Raw genomic sequence first — 16,933 nt, 5'->3', positions numbered from 1 at the left:
GAAAAGATGTTCACATGAAAGAAAAAAGGAAGGAAAATAAAAATAAAAAAGAACAAAAAATAAAATAATAAAAAAGGAATAAAAGAAAAAAAAAGGCTCAGGGAAGGTTCCGGTGAGGAAGAAGTCCGAAAATTGGCCGGCCTAAAACATGATCGAAGGCAGGAGGGAGTACATGCTAGGTCACTACACGCCAAATAGGAAACCCCCATGCAGTCGTGGCTGTAAAAATACATTTTAGATAGGGCGCCACCCCCCCCCCCCCCCCCACCTGGGCCGACCCACACGGTAGTGGCTAGAAAAATACGTTTGGGAATTGCCCCTCCTGGGCCGGCACATGCAATGAGAAAGAGAGTGGTACTGTATCTCGATGAAGTAACAAAATATGATCATAGCCATTGAAGGCTATGATAAAAAAAAGAATTCTCCTGTTGCAATGAACGGCCCTTTGCTTGCATCACTAATAAAGATTGGATGCTTTTTTCAAACCATGCATGAGAGAGCTGTATGTTTACGGATTTGCTATTTTACAGTCGACTATTTCTCAATTCGACAACATTCAAATCTCTGTCTGTCCATTTTTGCATGCAGATTCGCGCTTGGAGGTGTGGTTTTTGGGCTGGTTTGTTGTTTGTCGGGTGTGGTTTGTTTTTATTCCAGCCCGTTACGGCCGCACCGGTCCGACTGGCTGTTTTTCTTTTCCTTTTTGAAATTTGTCTGTGTCTTTTCCCCATTTCATTTGGCGGTATTGTTTGGATAAGGCAGAGATGAGAGAGCGAGAGAGGGGAAGAGGCGCTCGAGCGGTGAAGGAGCGGAGGCGATTCCCGTCATTCATGTCGATTCTGAGATCCCCTTCCCTTCGAGCTTGATTTCTCCTCCCTTGCTCTTCGTTCCTCGGCTGCCCCAGTTGGTTGTTCTCGTCTCTCTCTCTCTCTCTCCCCCGTGTGATCTAGGTTTCTCCTCCGTTTCTGCTAGTTTCGATTCGAGATCCATGTATGTTCTGGTGTTTGATTGATGGATTGTGTATGTTCTTGCCCGTGTTTGGTGTATGTGCTCTTGTAGATTTTTCCCATGGCTCCCGATGTGTTTGTGTAAGTTCTATGAAATTGATGTGGTTCCTCTGCTTAGGTTTTTAGCTCTTTCATGTCTGAATCCCCTCGGGTGTAGGCACTGGTATGTGTTTCGTTTCCTGGTCGCTGGTAGGGGTCTAGATTTAGGGTTTCCGTTGGGTTTTGTTCTGGTTGGAGTATGATTCGTGTGTAATGCTTCATGTGTTTGGGTTGGTGATTTTGCTCTAGTGGGAGTCTCTGTAATGCTTAATGTGTCTCGTCCTTGGGAGTATGATTCTTCAGTGGATGTCCCTGATTGTGCTATTCTGTAATCTCATGTGTTCTAGCCCTGCAATTGCCCCCTATGTTTTCAGTCTTAGATCCCTCCAGTATTAGAGTGTAAGGTTAGGTTCAAGTGTTATTAGTCATGTATTTGGCAGCATTTTCCATGTGCTTACCCGGTAATATTTATCTGATTTTGCGGTGTAATTCCCATGCTTAGTGCCTGTATTTTGTGGAATTACACTGTATTACTTCTTTGCACTGTAATATTTATCTGATTTTGTGGTGTAATTCCCATATTTAGTGCTTGTATTTTGTAGAATTACACTGTATTACTTCTTTGCACTGTAATTCACCTGATTTGCAGTGTAATTCCCATGCTCAGTCACTATATTTTTTAGTTATATTACAGTGTATTTACCTCAGAATTCCACTGTACTTCTGATGAATTTCATGTAGGCTTCTTCATCACACTGTATTATTCCCTTGATTTACTGTGTAATTCCCATGCTTAGCAACTATTTTTTTGGATATATTAATGTGTAATATTCCCATATTTACGTTTTGTAGTTCCCTTGCTTCAAATTTGTAATTATGGTTGTACTGTAATTCCCATGCCCAGTCATTGTATTTTTTAGTTATAGTGAAGTGTAATTTTCCTCAGGTTTCTTGTGTAACTCCCATGATTTTCATGTATGCTTCTTCATCACTCTGTAATATTTCTCTCATTTACTCTGTAATTCCAATGCTTAGTCACTGTATTTTTTGGATATATTACGGTGTAATGTACCCATATTTTAATTCCAATGCCTCATTTTTGTAGTAATGCTCATATTGTAATTCCCATGCATCGTCACTGTAATTTTCAGCTATATTACAGTGTAATTTTGGGGTATTGTACTCTGTATTTGCCATGCTTCTCCTATGTAATTCCTGTACAACATTAGTGCGTCTTATTTGCAACCATATAGGTCTTGATAAGTTTTCTTATTCTTTGTTGTTAATGTAGTATTTGATTTAGGATTTATGTAGCATTGTTTAAGAGTGTTTTGGTTTTGTAGTTTGAGGAGGGTCCTGGCAACCAGTTTTTTCATGTTTAATGGGTAGGCTATGGAAAGTCTATCATCAGGGCGTTCCGTTAGCATCTTCTTTTGAGAGTGCAGATTGTTTTGCTGACGAACCATTTGCGCCTGTCAATGGTAGCTATTTCTTTCTTTTTCTCTACTTTTTTTCAATTATTATTTCTTGAAGTCTGTTTATTTATTTTGTGTCTGTTGTATTTTGCATTTTTCAGGAACTTTCAGGTGATGAAGCAGACTTTGACCAAGCTCTTTTCAAGTTTTATGTGAACCAAGCTCATTATTTCTCTTTTTTGCTTGTTGTTCTTGAGGATGCTACTGTAGCCACTAAAAATCCAACCAGTTTTGAGTAGAAATTCATATATGCCTGGGCTTCTTCTTTTGTTTTGAACTACATGCCTAACTGTGGCTTGAAATTGCTGCTGGTGTTCATAAGATTGCCTTCTGATGCAGTCTCTTGTTCATTTTGCAGGAACCTCTCAATGTCTTCTTCATCGAGGTATTCATTGTCTGCGTCTTGTTCATGTGAGTCCTCTGTTTCTCCCCTTTGTCCTTCTTGATTTATCTGGTTTGTGTTTGACTTTGATTTATTTGTTGTGGAACTAGGGTCGGTATCTTCAGGGACCTGCAAAATTATTCTTTTTGTGTCCGTTTTAATTTTCAAACAGGTTTGTACAAATACGTTCATATTCTATTTGTGACTTTGATTTATCTATTTATGTGGCTACCTGTTCCAAACTGATGTTGTCAAACATGTGTGCCTCCCAGGGATTAGGTTCTGTTGTGCCTTCTTCGCTTGCTGTAGCTTCATGATGCATTTCCTGCAATGTCTGCAGTGTAAGTGAGATGTTACTTTCTCTCTTTTTTCTCAGTTCAGATATGAGTTATTCAGTACTAGTTTTCCTCTCCATCTTGTGTAATGTTTGCAGCACCATCTCCTGAATGTACCTGCGAGCATCATGATTTCTTTTAATTTAAAACTTCTCCTTCTCAAAGATTTGTAGCTATGCAGTATTTGAATTTCATTTTTACCTTGTAGATAATGTCTGAATTGAGGAGCGCTGTGAATGAAAATGATTCCCGCAAAACATTTTTTGTTAGCATGAATGTATTGTATATAGCATTTTCCTCTATTGATTTTTGCAATCAGTTTGCTAGTATTTATACATGTCTCACATTTAGAATGAGTTCTTCTTGTGACATTGACAGTAGATCCTCTTCAGTCACTCTTCCTATCATGCTCCCCATCTGCAATATTGAAGATTAAATGTGAGAGAATTTTAATTTTGTAAGCGGCAAACTATTATCAGTGATAGCTCTTTTCTCTGCATGTATTTCCTAAGCAGAAAACTGTCAATATTAACTTTTTAAGCTCCAAACTACAAATCATTTTTTAAGGAGCAAAGTGTGAGTTCCTGGTTTTGGACACTGTAAATCCTGGGTGGCATGAGGTGTTTTTACAGTGTAAATCGGTAGTTTGAATGGTAAATGTTGGGTGCTTACTATGTTTATACAATGTAAATTCCAAGGTCTTTGGACTGTATTTGTAATGTATTAAGAATGTAAATTCCAGTGCCATTATACTGAATTTACAGTGTAGATATATGCATTTTTACAGTGTAAATTCCAGGGTTTTAGTACTGAATTTACAGTGCTAAAACTTGGGTATTTACCGTGTAATTATAGGGCCATTATACTGAATTTACAGTGTAAATACTTGTGTATTTACAGTGTAATTACAGGGCCATTGTACTGAATTTACAGTGTAAATACTTGGGTATTTACAGTGTAGTTACAGTACAAAGGCCCTGAATACCTTGGGTATTTACACTGTAAATTCATGCATTTGTACACTGTATGTTGTAGGGTTTTGCATTATATTTACAGTGTAATTTCCAGGGCCATTGTATTGAATTTACAGTGTAGTTACAGGGTCATTGTACTGAATTTACAGTGTAAATTCCGGGTATTTACAGTGTAAATACCGGGTATTTACAGTGTAGGGTGTGTTCGGTGGCATGTATGGACCTAACTTAGTTGTTCTTATCTCATACATGCTGAGTGTAGACATGCTAAGTCCATGCAGTTGTTGTTATTTGGCAGTGATGTATGCGCTGAGACATGCTGAGCTGAGATTTTGTTTGGCAGCCTGCATGTGTTTAGACATGCTGAGCTGAGATTTTGTTGGGCAGCCTGCATGTGTTTAGACATGCTGAACAATTTCGAATTCTGAATATTTTTTTTGAATGATGAACAAAATCGAAAAAAATGTCAACACAAATTTAAACATATTTTGATATTCTAAACTTTTTTGGAAAATTAAAATAAATTTTGAAATTCTGTTTTTTAATTTGAGCATATTTGAAATTATGAGTTTTTTTTGAAAATTTAAACAAAATTTGAATATTTTATAAAAAATTAAAATTCTATTTTTTTTCAAAATTCAAACAAATTTTGATTTACTTTTGAAATTCCAACATTTATGATTTTTTGAGAAAAATTGAAATTTCAAATATTTATTGAAAATCCAAAGAAATTTTGAAATTATGATTTTTTTTGAAAATTTAAAAAAAATTTGAAATTCATTTTTTTTATTTTTTCTGAAATTCTAAAGTTTTTCGAATATTTAAACAAAATTTGAAATTTTGATTCTTTTTGAAAAAATAAACATATCCAGACATGGTCTAGTCGGTGGGTACGAGTGTCAGGGCCAGCATAGCTGCCTCTATGCACCCTGTCTGGGGTGCATGAGATGAGCCTGTATTTACAAGAAAGTGAGTGGGAGCACTACATCATTTCTGATAAGTATATGTGTATGACATATTGTTGATCGGAAATAATGTAGAATTATTCTGCAAAGCATAAAGGAGTGTTTGAAAGGAGTTTTTCAAAGAAAGACCTCGGTAAAGCTGCTTACATATTGAGTATCAAGATCTATAGAGATAGATCAAGACGCTTGATAAGTTTTTCAATGAGTACATACCTTGACAAGTTTTGAAGTAGTTCAAAATGGAACAGTCAAAGAAAAAGTTTCTTGCCTGTGTTACAAGGTGTGAAGTTGAGTAAGACTCAAAGCCCGACCACGGCAGAAGATAGAAAGAAAATGAAAGTCATTCCCTATGCCTCAGTCATAGGTTCTATAAAGTATGCCATGCTGTGTACTAGATCTATTGTATACCATACACTGTGTTAAGAGAGGGAGTACAATAGTGATCTAAGAGTAGATCAATGGACAGCGGTCAAAATTATCCTTACTGGAATAAGGATATGTTTCTCGATTACGGAGGTGACAAAAGGTTCGTCGTAAAGGGTTACGTCGATGCAAGCTTTGACACTAATCTAGATGACTCTAAGTCTCAATCTGGATACATATTGAAAGTGGGAGCAATTAGCTAGAGTAGCTCCATGCAGAGCATTGTTGACATAGAAATTTGCAAAATGCATGCGGATCTGAATGTGGCAGACCCGTTGACTAAACTTCTCTCACAAGCAAAACATGATCACTTTTTGGGTCTTAATCACATAGCGATGTGAACTAGATTATTGAATCTAGTAAACCCTTTGGGTGTTAGTCACATGGAGATGTGAACCAATCACATAAAGATGTGAACTATTGATGTTAAATCACATGGCGATGGGATCTAGATTATTGACTCTAGTGCAAGTGGGACACTGAAGGAAATATGCCCTAGAGGCAATAATAAAGTTATTATTTATTTCCTTATATCATGATAAATGTTTATTATTCATGCTAGAATTGTATTAACCGGAAACATAATACATGTGTGAATACATAGACAAACAGAGTGTCACTAGTATGCCTCTACTTGACTAACTCGTTAATCAAAGATGGTTATGTTTCCTAACCATGGACAAAGAGTTGTTAGTTGATTAACGGGATCACATCATTAGTTGAATGATCTGATTGACATGACCCATTCCATTAGCTTAGCACCCAATCGTTTAGTATGTTGCTATTGCTTTCTTCATGACTTATACATGTTCCTGTGACTATGAGATTATGCAACTCCCGTTTGCCGGAGGAACACTTTGTGTGCTACCAAATGTCACAACGTAACTGGGTGATTATAAAGGTGCTCTACAGGTGTCTCCAAAGGTACATGTTGGGTTGGCGTATTTCGAGATTAGGATTTGTCACTCCGATTGTCGGAGAGGTATCTCTGGGCCCTCTCGGTAATGCACATCACTTAAGCCTTGCAAGCATTGCAACTAGTGAGTTAGTTGCGGGATGATGTATTACAGAACGAGTAAAGAGACTTGCCAGTAACGAGATTGAACTAGGTATAGGACAACGATGATCGAATCTCGGGCAAGTAACATACCGATGACAAAGGGAACAACGTATGTTGTTATGCGGTCTGACCGATAAAGATCTTCGTAGAATATGTAGGAGCCAATATGGGCATCTAGGTCCCGCTATTGGTTATTGACCAGAGACGTGTCTCGGTCATGTCTACATTGTTCTCGAACCCGTAGGGTCCGCACGCTTAAGGTTACGATGACAGTTATATTATGAGTTTATGCATTTTGATGTACCGAAGGTTGTTCGAAGTCCCGGATGTGATCACAGACATGACGAGGAGTCTCGAAATGGTCGAGACATAAAGATTGACATATTGGAAGCCTATGTTTGGATATCGGAAGTGTTCCGGGTGAAATCAGGATTTTACCGGAGTACCGGGAGGTTACCGGGACCCCCCCCGGGAGCTATATGGGCCTTAGTGGGCCTTAGTGGAAAATAGAAGGGGCAGCCCAAGATGGGGCGCGCGCCCCTCCCCTCCCTTGGTCCGAATAGGACAAGGAGAGGGGGCCGGCCTCTCTCTCTCTTTTCCCCCCTCCACGAATCCTATTCCAACTAGGATTGGGGGGGGATCCTACTCCCAGAGGGAGTAGGACTCTCCTGGCGCGCCTCTCCTAGGCCGGCCGCACCCCCCCCCATTGAGCCTTTATATACGGAGGCAGGGGCACCCCAGAAAAACACAAGTTGATCCACGTGATCATATTCTTAGCCGTGTGCGGTGCCCCCTTCCACCATAGTCCTCGATAATATTGTAGCGGTGCTTAGGCGAAGCCCTGCTGCAGTAGTACATCAAGATCGTCACCACGCCGTCGTGCTGATAGAACTCTTCCCCGACACTTTGCTGGATCAGAGTCTGGGGATCGTCATCGAGCTGAACGTGTGCTAGAACTCGGAGGTGCTGTAGTTTCGGTGCTTGATCGGTCGGGCCGTGAAGACGTACGACTACATCAACCAAACGCTTCCGTTGTCGATCTACAAGGGTACGTAGATCATACTCTCCCCTCTCGTTGCTATGCATCACCATGATCTTGCATGAGCGTAGGAAATTTTTGAAATTACTATGAAACCCAACACTTACGGGCATCCTTGAAGAGAGTAGGCCAATAAAAACCAGATTGCAGTACCTTATGTGCAGTTCTATCTCCAGCGTGGTGTCCTCCATAAGACTCGGAGTGGCACTTGCGTAGGATCTGTTCCTGTTCATGCTCAGGTACACAACGTCTAATAACACCATCTACTCCTTTATAAAGATGTGGGTCATCCCAAAAGTAATGTCTCAAATCATAGAAGAACTTTTTCTGTTGCTGGTATGTGAAGCTAGGTGGTATAAACTTAGCAACAATATAATTAGCATAATCAACATACCATGGAGTACTACGAGAAGTACTTATAACATTTAATTGTTCATCAGGAAAGTTATCATTAATAGGCAGTGGGTCATCAAGAATATTTTCTAACCTAGACAAGTTGTCTGCAACGGGGTTCTCAGCTCCCTTTCTATCAACAATATGCAAATCAAATTCTTGTAGCAAGAGAACCCATCTAATAAGTCTAGGTTTAGCATCTTTCTTTTCCATAAGGTATTTAATAGCAGCATGATCAGTTTGAATAGTTACTTTAGAATCAACAATATAAGATCTGAACTTATCACAAGCAAATACAACTGCTAAAAGTTCTTTTTCAGTAGTAGCATAATTTCTTTGAGCATTATCTAGAGTCTTACTAGCATAATGAATAACATTTAATTTCTTATCAACTCTTTGCCCTAGAACAGCACCTACAGCATAATCACTAGCATCACACATAATTTCAAAGGGTAAATTCCAATCAGGTGGCTGAACAACAGTTGCAGAGACTAATGCTTTCTTAAGTATTTCAAATGCTTCTACACAATCATCATGAAAGACAAATGGTATATCTTTTTGCAATAAATTAGTCAGAGGCCGAGAAATTTTTGAGAAGTCCTTAATGAACCTCCTATAAAATCCAGTGTGACCAAGGAAACTTCTTATACCTTTGATGTCCTTGGGACATGGCATCTTTTCAATAGCATCAACCTTGGCTTTATCAACTTCAATACCTCTTTCAGAAACTTTGTGCCCCAAGACAATACCTTCATTAACCATAAAGTGGCACTTTTCCCAATTCAAGACAAGATTAGTTTCTTCACATCTCTGCAAAACTCGATCATGATTGCTCAACCAATCATCAAAAGAGGAACCATAGACGGAAAAGTCATCCATGAAAACCTCACAAATCTTTTCACAAAAGTCAGAGAATATAGCCATCATGCAACTTTGAAAGGTAGCAGGTGCGTTGCATAAACCAAAAGGCATACGTCTATAATCAAAAGTACCAAAAGGGCATGTAAAAGTAGTCTTAGATTGATCCCTAGCCGACACAGGTATTTGAGAGAAACCAGAATAACCATCTAGAAAGCAATAGTGTGTATCTTTGCATAATCTTTCCAGCATTTGATCAATAAAAGGTAAGGGGTAATGATCTTTCTTAGTAGCTTTATTTAATTTGCGGAAATCAATTACCATCCTATAACCTGTGATAATTCTTTGTGGAATTAATTCATCTTTATCATTAGGAACAACAGTAATACCTCCCTTCTTAGGGATACAATGGACAGGACTTACCCACTCACTATCAGCAACGGGATAGATTTTACCTGCCTCAAGAAGCTTAAGTATTTATTTTCTTACCACTTCTTTCATTTTAGGATTCAGACGTCATTGAGGATCAAGAACTGGTTTGGCATCTGCTTCCAAATTTATTTTATGTTGACATAGAGTGGGACTAATGCCCTTAAGATCATCAAGAGTATATCCAATAGCAGCACGATGCTTCTTCAGAGTTTTCAATAATCTTTCTTCTTCATGCTCTGAAAGGTTAGCACTAATAATAACAGGATATATCTTCTTTTCATCAAGATAAGCATATTTAAGATTATCAGGCAAAGGTTTAAGTTCAAACACGGGATCACCCTTGGGTGGAGGAGGATCCCCTAAAATTTCAACAGGCAAGTTGTGTTGCAGAATAGGTTCCTGTTTAAAGAATACTTCATCTATTTCCCTTCTTTCATTCACGAACATATTATTTTCATGGTCTAGTAAATAGTGTTCTAAAGGATCACTAGGAGGTACGATAATAGAAGCAAGACCAATAATTTCATCCTTACTAGGAAATTCTTCCTCACGATGTTGTTTACTAAATTTAGAGAAATTAAACTCATGAACCATATCATCCAAGCCAACAGTAACAACATTCTTTGGGCAATCTATGGTAGCATTGACAGTATTTAAGAAGGGTCTACCAAATATAATGGGACAAAAGCTATCTTGCAGAGAAGTAAGAAGAAGAAAATCAGCAGGATATTTAGTTTTCCCACACAAGACTTTAACATCTCTAACAATTCCAATTGGTGAAATAGTATTTCTATTGGCAAGTTTAATTGTGACATCAATATCTTCTATCTCTGCAGGTGCAATATCATGCATAATTTCTTTGTAAAATCATGAGGTGTAACACTAGCACTGGCACCCATATCACATAAGCCATGATAACAATGATCTCCTATTTTAACAGAAATAACAGGCACGCCTACCACAGGTCTATGTTTATCTTTAGCACAGGGTTTAGCAATTCTAGCAGTTTCTCCTTCGAACTGAATAACATGCCCATCAATATTATCAGACAAGGGATCTTTAACAATAGCAATATTAGGTTCTACTTTAACTTGCTCATGAGGTGTATAAGTTCTAATATTTATTTTATGAACAATAGTTGAAGCTTTAGCATGATCCTTTACTCTAACAGGGAAAGGTGGTTTCTCAACATAAGAAGTAGGAACAATAGGATCATTATAGGTGCAGCTACTTTTACTTCTATGGGAGGATGATATTTAAACCACTTCTCCTTAGGGAGATCAACATAAGTAGCAAATGATTCACAGAAAGAAGCTACTATCTCAGAGTCAAGTCCATATTTAGTGCTAAAGTTGCGGAAAATATCGGTATCCATAAAAGATTTAACACAATCAAACTTAGGTGTCATACCTGACTCTTTACCTTCGTCGAGGTCCCAATCTTCAGAGTTGTGTTTAATTCTATCCAATAAATTCCATCTGAATTCAATAGTCTTCATCATAAAAGAGCCAGCACAAGAAGTATCGAGCATGGTGCGATTGTTTTCAAAAAGCCGAGCATAAAAACTTTGCATAATTATTTCTCTTGGGAGCTCATGATTGGGGCATGAATATAACATTGATTTAAGCCTCCCCCAAGCGTGAGCGATGCTTTCTCCTTCGCGAGGCCAGAAATTATATATATAATTGCGATCACGATGAACAAGATGCATAGGGTAATACTTTTGATGAAATTCGAACTTCAATCTTTTATAGTCCCATGATCACATATCATCACATAGCCTACACCATATCAATGCGTCTCCCTTCAAAGATAAAGGTTCAGTAGGTTGAGGAGCAACTCTTTGCTCTACTGGACGGGGTGAAGATACCCCAAACAAGCCCCTCAGAGAATTACTTTCCATAGTAACAAGTGACAGTAAATTTCAGCACACTACATAAATTTTTCCTTACCAAATTCCACCTACCAAAGGCGCTACACTCCCAGGCAACGGCGCCAGAAAAGAGTCTTGATGACCCACAAGTATAGGGGATCTATCATAGTCCTTTCGATAAGTAAGAGTGTCGAACCCAACGAGGAGCAGAAGGAGATGATAAGCGGTTTTCAGCAAGGTATTCTCTGCAAGTACTGAAATAAGTGGTAACAGATAGTTTTGTGATAGGATAAATTGTAACAAGCAACAAGTAATAAAAGTAAATAAAGTGCAGCAAGGTGGCCCAATCCTTTTTGTAGCAAAGGACAAGCCGGAACAAACTCTTATAATAGGAAAAGCGCTCCCGAGGACACATGGGAATATCGTCAAGCTAGTTTTCATCACGTTCATATGATTCGCGTTCGATACTTTGATAATTTGATATGTGGGTGAACCGGTGCTTGGGTGCTATTCTTACTTGAACAAGCATCTCACTTATGTTTAACCTCTATTGCAAACATCCGCAACTACAACAAAAGTATTAAGGTAAACCTAACCATAGCATGAAACAAGTGGATCCAAATCAGCCCCTTACGAAGCAACACATAAACTAGGGTTTAAGCTTCTGTCACTCTAGCAACCCATCATCTACTTATTACTTCCCAATGCCTTCCTCTAGGCCCAAATAATGGTGAAGTGTTATGTAGTCGACGTTCACATAACACCACTAGAGGCTAGACAACATACATCTTATCAAAATATCAAACGAATACCAAATTCACATGACTACTAATAGCAAGACTTCTCCCTTGTCCTCAGGAACAAACGTAATTACTCACAAAGCATATTCATGTTCATAATCAGAGGGGTAATAATATGCATATAGGATCTGAACATATGATCTTCCACCAAATAAACCAACTAGCATCAACTACAAGGTGTAATCAACACTACTAGCAACCTACTAGCACCAATCCCGGACTTTGAGACAAGAATTGGATACAAGAGATGAGCTAGGGTTTGGAGATGAGATGGTGCTGGTGAAGATGTTGATGGAGATTACCTTCTCCCGATGAGAGGAGCGTTGGTGATGACGATGGTGATGATTTCCCCCTCCGGGAGGGAAGTATCCCCAGCAGAACAGCTCTGTCGGAGCTCTAGATTGGATCCGCCAAGGTTTCGCCTCGTGGCGGCGGAGTCTCGTCCCAAAAAGTTCCTCCCTATTTTTTTCTCATCGAAAGACTTCATATAGGAGAAGATGGACGTAGGAGAGCCACCAGGGGGCCCACGAGGTAGGGGGCGCGCCCTAGGGGGGCGCCCCCCACCCTCATGAGAAGGGTGTGGGCCCCCTGGCCTTCATCTTTGGCGAGGATTTTTCTTTATTTATTTTAAGACGTTCCGTGGAGTTTCAGGACTTTTGGAGTTGCGCATAATAGGTCTCTAATATTTGCTCCTTTTCCAGCCTAGAATTCCAGCTGCCGGCATTCCCCCTCCTTATGTAAACCTTGTAAAATAAGAGAGAATAGCCATAAGTATTGTGACATAAAGTGAAATAACAGTCCATAATGCAATAAATATCGATATAAAATCATGATGCAAAATGGACGTATCAGGCCGTACCAGGCCGTCCGTGGAGCCACGTCATGGGCCGTAGGTAGGCAAGTCTGCGTACCCCCTTTCCCAGAACGCCGACAGTAGCCCCCGGGCCCAAGGCGCGCTCGGACTTGACTTGGAGGCGAAGCCAAGGGGCAAGTGTGGAGCGTCGCGGGCCCCAACCGCCTGCGGCCTCGGTCGACGCTTGGCGCTTTATGGGATGTGGGTGTCTTCGCTTCCCCGCGCAGCCTCGGCAACCGTTCGACTTGACAAGAGCCTGCTACACGCAGAATGATCATCATTACTGGGGATCATGGAGGCCGGCGGTTGGCCTCCCTCTGGCTACAAATGGGGAGAGGGGCGGAGCCCCCTTTGCTCATCTCCATTTGCTCGTTGCTTCCTCCTTCTTCTTCTTTCTCGTCTCGCCGTCTTGCCGAAGCGTCCATGGCGCCAACAAGGAGGTTTATCGTGGCAGAGAAGGGAAAAACCCCTCGAGAGGAGCCAGGGCCACTCCCGCCAAAGAAAAGGCTCGGCCACTCCCGTGACGCCGGCGAGGGGCAGGAGGTGACGCAACCTTGGTATGAGCGGCCTCCACCTGGCTCACGTGCAGGGGCACCGCCCAATGCCGCGCGGGTCGGGGTCGCAGAGGACAGGCCGTGGCTGCACGGCCAGCCCTCTTGCAAACTCATGCCGAGGGCACATCATGCAAGTTCATGGTGTGGGCAGTAATGCCGCCGCGCACGTGGATCCGGCTCCCGAGGTTCTTCACCGAGCAGATACTGCCGAGGGGGGCCGCCAAGCTATGGCTGCAAGATGCTGGGTGCTGCATGTAGCTAAGCTATGGAGCCGGAGGTCGAGGTCCTCCCCCAGGGCGACATCTTCATGACTCGAGGATGGGGCAAGGTCACGCGCGCCTGCTGCGCGGAAGGGGCCCTCGCCATCCACTTCTAGTATGACGAAGCCTCCACGCTTTTCTTCAGCTGTGAAACATGAAATACATCATGAACTCCTGACAGTCCTTCAGGTAACTCCAACTTGTTGGCAACTTCTCCCATACGTTCCAAAATTCGATACGGTCCTACAAATCTCGGGGATAACTTTCCCTTAACTCCAAAACGTTTCACTCCCCACAGGGGTGACACTCGCAGATATGCTCTGTCTCCAATTTCATAGGTTATTTCCTTGCGTTTCGAATCTGCATAACTCTTCTACCTGGACTGAGCTACCTTCAGTGTATCACGGATCAGCTTAACCTTTTCTTCAGACTCCTTGATCAAATCTGGTCCAAACAATTGTTGGTCTCCAACTTCATCCCACATCAACGGTGTTCTGCACCTTCGTCCGTACAGGGCTTCAAACGGTGCCATCTTCAAACTGGCTTGATAGCTATTGTTGTATGATAACTCCGCGTAAGGCAAATTGTCATCCCAACTAGATCCATAATCTAGCACACAGGCCCTCAACATGTCCTCCAGAATCTGGTTGACTCTCTCAGCCTGTCCATCGGTCTGCGGGTGGAATGTTGTACTGAACTCCAACCTTGTCCCCAAAGTTTGATTCAGCTAATGCCAAAACTTTGAAGTAAATTGTGTTCCTCTATCGATGGTCCTTGGAACTCCATGCAGACATACGATCCTGTTCATATATATTTTGGCCAACTTTGCACTTGTATAGGTGGTTTTCACCGGGATAAAGTGAGCTACTTTGGTCAAGCGATCAACTACTACCCATATAGAATCATATCCTGATTTGGTCCTGGGCAATCCGGTGATGAAATCCATGCCAAGTTTATCCCACTTCCATTCGGGTATCAGCATCGGCTGTAACAATCCTGCCAGCTTTTGATGCTCTGCATTCAATCTTTGACACACATCGCATATGGCTACATACTCAGCAATATCCTTCTTCATACCAGTCCACCAGAAACGTCCTTCAAATCCAAATACATCTTGGTGTTTCCGGGGTGTATCGAGTATGGTGAGTCATGAGCCTCCTGGAGTATTAACTTCCTGATCTTTGTGTCATTGGGCATATAAACACGGTCCTCAAACCATAAGGTGTCGTGCTCATCCTCACGAAAACCTTTGGCCTTTCCTTCTCTCATTATCTCTTTTATCTCGGCAATCTCTTTGTCATCCTTCTAAGCTTCTCGAATCTTTCCTAACAATGTAGACTGAACCTCCATTGTTGCAACAAAACCTCTAGGAACAATCTCCAATCGAAGTTCCCTGAGATCCTCTGCTAACTCCTTTGGCAATCCCGTGCTCACTAGGGTATTAGCATAACTCTTCCGACTCAAAGCATCGGCTACAACATTGGCCTTGCCTGGATGATAGTGAAGCTTCATGTCATAATCCTTTATAAGCTCCAACCATCTTCGCTGCCTAAGGTTCGGCTCCTTCTGTGTGAAAATGTACTTCAAACTCTTATGATCCGTGTACACATCACAACGATTTCCAATAAGGTAATGTATCTAGGTCTTCAACACATGCACTACGGCTGCTAACTCACTAGTAGAAAAAGGGCCTATAGTCCCGGTTCGTAAGGGCCTTTAGTTCCGGTTCCGGAACCGGGACTAAAGTGTCGGTACTAATACCTCCCCCCTTTAGTCCCGGTTCAATCCAGAACCGGGACTACTAAAGTGTCGGTACTAATACCTCCCCCCTTTAGTCCCGGTTCAATCCAGAACCGGGACTAAAGGCCCTCCACGTGGGCAGTGCGCAGAGCCCAGTCAGGAGACCCTTTGGTCCCGGTTGGTGGCACCAACCGGGACCAATAGGCATCCACGCGTCAGCATTTCTGTGGCTGGGGTTTTTGTTTTTTTTTTGAAAGGGGGGGGGGTTGGGGGTTTTGGGGGGTTAATTTAGGTGTTTCATATATTGTGTTAGCTAGCTATAATTAATAGAGAGAAGTTTCCTCTCTTATGTCCGTGCTTGGTCGACGCTACGTACTATACATACGTATAGAGAGGACTAGACACGCTGGCTAGCTAGTAAGCAAACGAAGGAAACAGAAGATCGTCATGAACATATATGCATACAGAAAGAAGTGATATCAACCACCTCTCCTTCTCCGAGAGATTGGTCGAACAACAAGTTCTCGTATATCTATCTGACACTACTGGCTACATATATACAATAATTATCTCTTACAAATATAATCATACGGACTCAGGGTCCACATAGAATTCTCCGTCTTCAGGGATCACGTGGTCAAGAAAGAATGCCGCCAATTCCTCTTGAATTGCTCGCATGCGAGCTGGTGCTAGGAGTTCATCCCGCTTCCGAAACATCTAATTTGAAGAAGGGGGTCAATACATATATATATGAATGAATGAAACTCAACACAAATGATGGTAATAAAATAAAATTGTGAATGTTGTTATTTACGTACTTCATATTGTTCCTTAGAGTACCCGCCCCGCTCACAGGTCGTGTGGCGGATGGACTCGCAGATGTAGTATCCACAGAAATCATTCCCTTGTTCCTGCCACAACCACTTTACAAGAAATAGAGGTCAATCTAACTGATAAGCAAGAATGCTAAATGGTATTGATGAAACTAGCGCTTGAATCACTAGGAGATGCGCGGAACATGCTACTATAGTACTTACTTTCGGGTGTCTAAATTCCAGCTCCTTCGACAGTCCCGGAACTGTTTTGGTGAATTTTCTCCAAACCCTGCCGGACAAAGAAAACAATTACTTGATATCAGGAAATGAACAAAGTTGCTGATATGGTGGATAATGATCGATTTAACTTACTTCTGGAGTATTTGAGTCATGTCTGCATAGTCCTGGGGATCTTTTCGTTTAGAGTCTAAGACGGTTACTACTCCCTGCTCAAGCTTAATCTCTAGGAGAATATAGTGGAAACTGCACACACATGCATAACTCATCAATTACATTACTATAACCTTGACTAATATATAAGGGAAACCGAATACGCACAAGACAGTAACACTCACCTGAAGTTGTAAGGAAAGAGTATTATATCTTTGTTTTGATTTATTACGAATGATCGTAGCAAGTTGGCCTCGGTAGCTGCG

At 41.2% G+C, this 16,933-nt stretch overlaps 1 long non-coding RNA gene across 1 annotated transcript; it reads left to right on the top strand.

Annotated features, from left to right (window-relative positions):
• The first annotated feature begins 703 nt into the window (after positions 1-703).
• LOC147973970 (uncharacterized) lies at positions 704-3,507 on the top strand. The gene is made up of 5 exons (XR_015603076.1): positions 704-907; positions 2,390-2,527; positions 2,623-2,932; positions 3,014-3,075; positions 3,176-3,507. It is a non-coding gene; the product is annotated as an uncharacterized LOC147973970 (long non-coding RNA).
• Positions 3,508-16,933: the final 13,426 nt, after the last annotated feature.

The sequence above is a fragment of the Triticum urartu genome, chromosome 5A (genome assembly GCF_056163025.1).
Source record: "Triticum urartu cultivar PI428250 chromosome 5A, HENAU_Tu73, whole genome shotgun sequence".
In the NCBI taxonomy this organism is placed as follows: Eukaryota; Viridiplantae; Streptophyta; class Magnoliopsida; order Poales; family Poaceae; genus Triticum; species Triticum urartu.
Note: the sequence above shows the minus strand (reverse complement) of the source record. Positions and strands in the feature narration are given on the sequence as shown.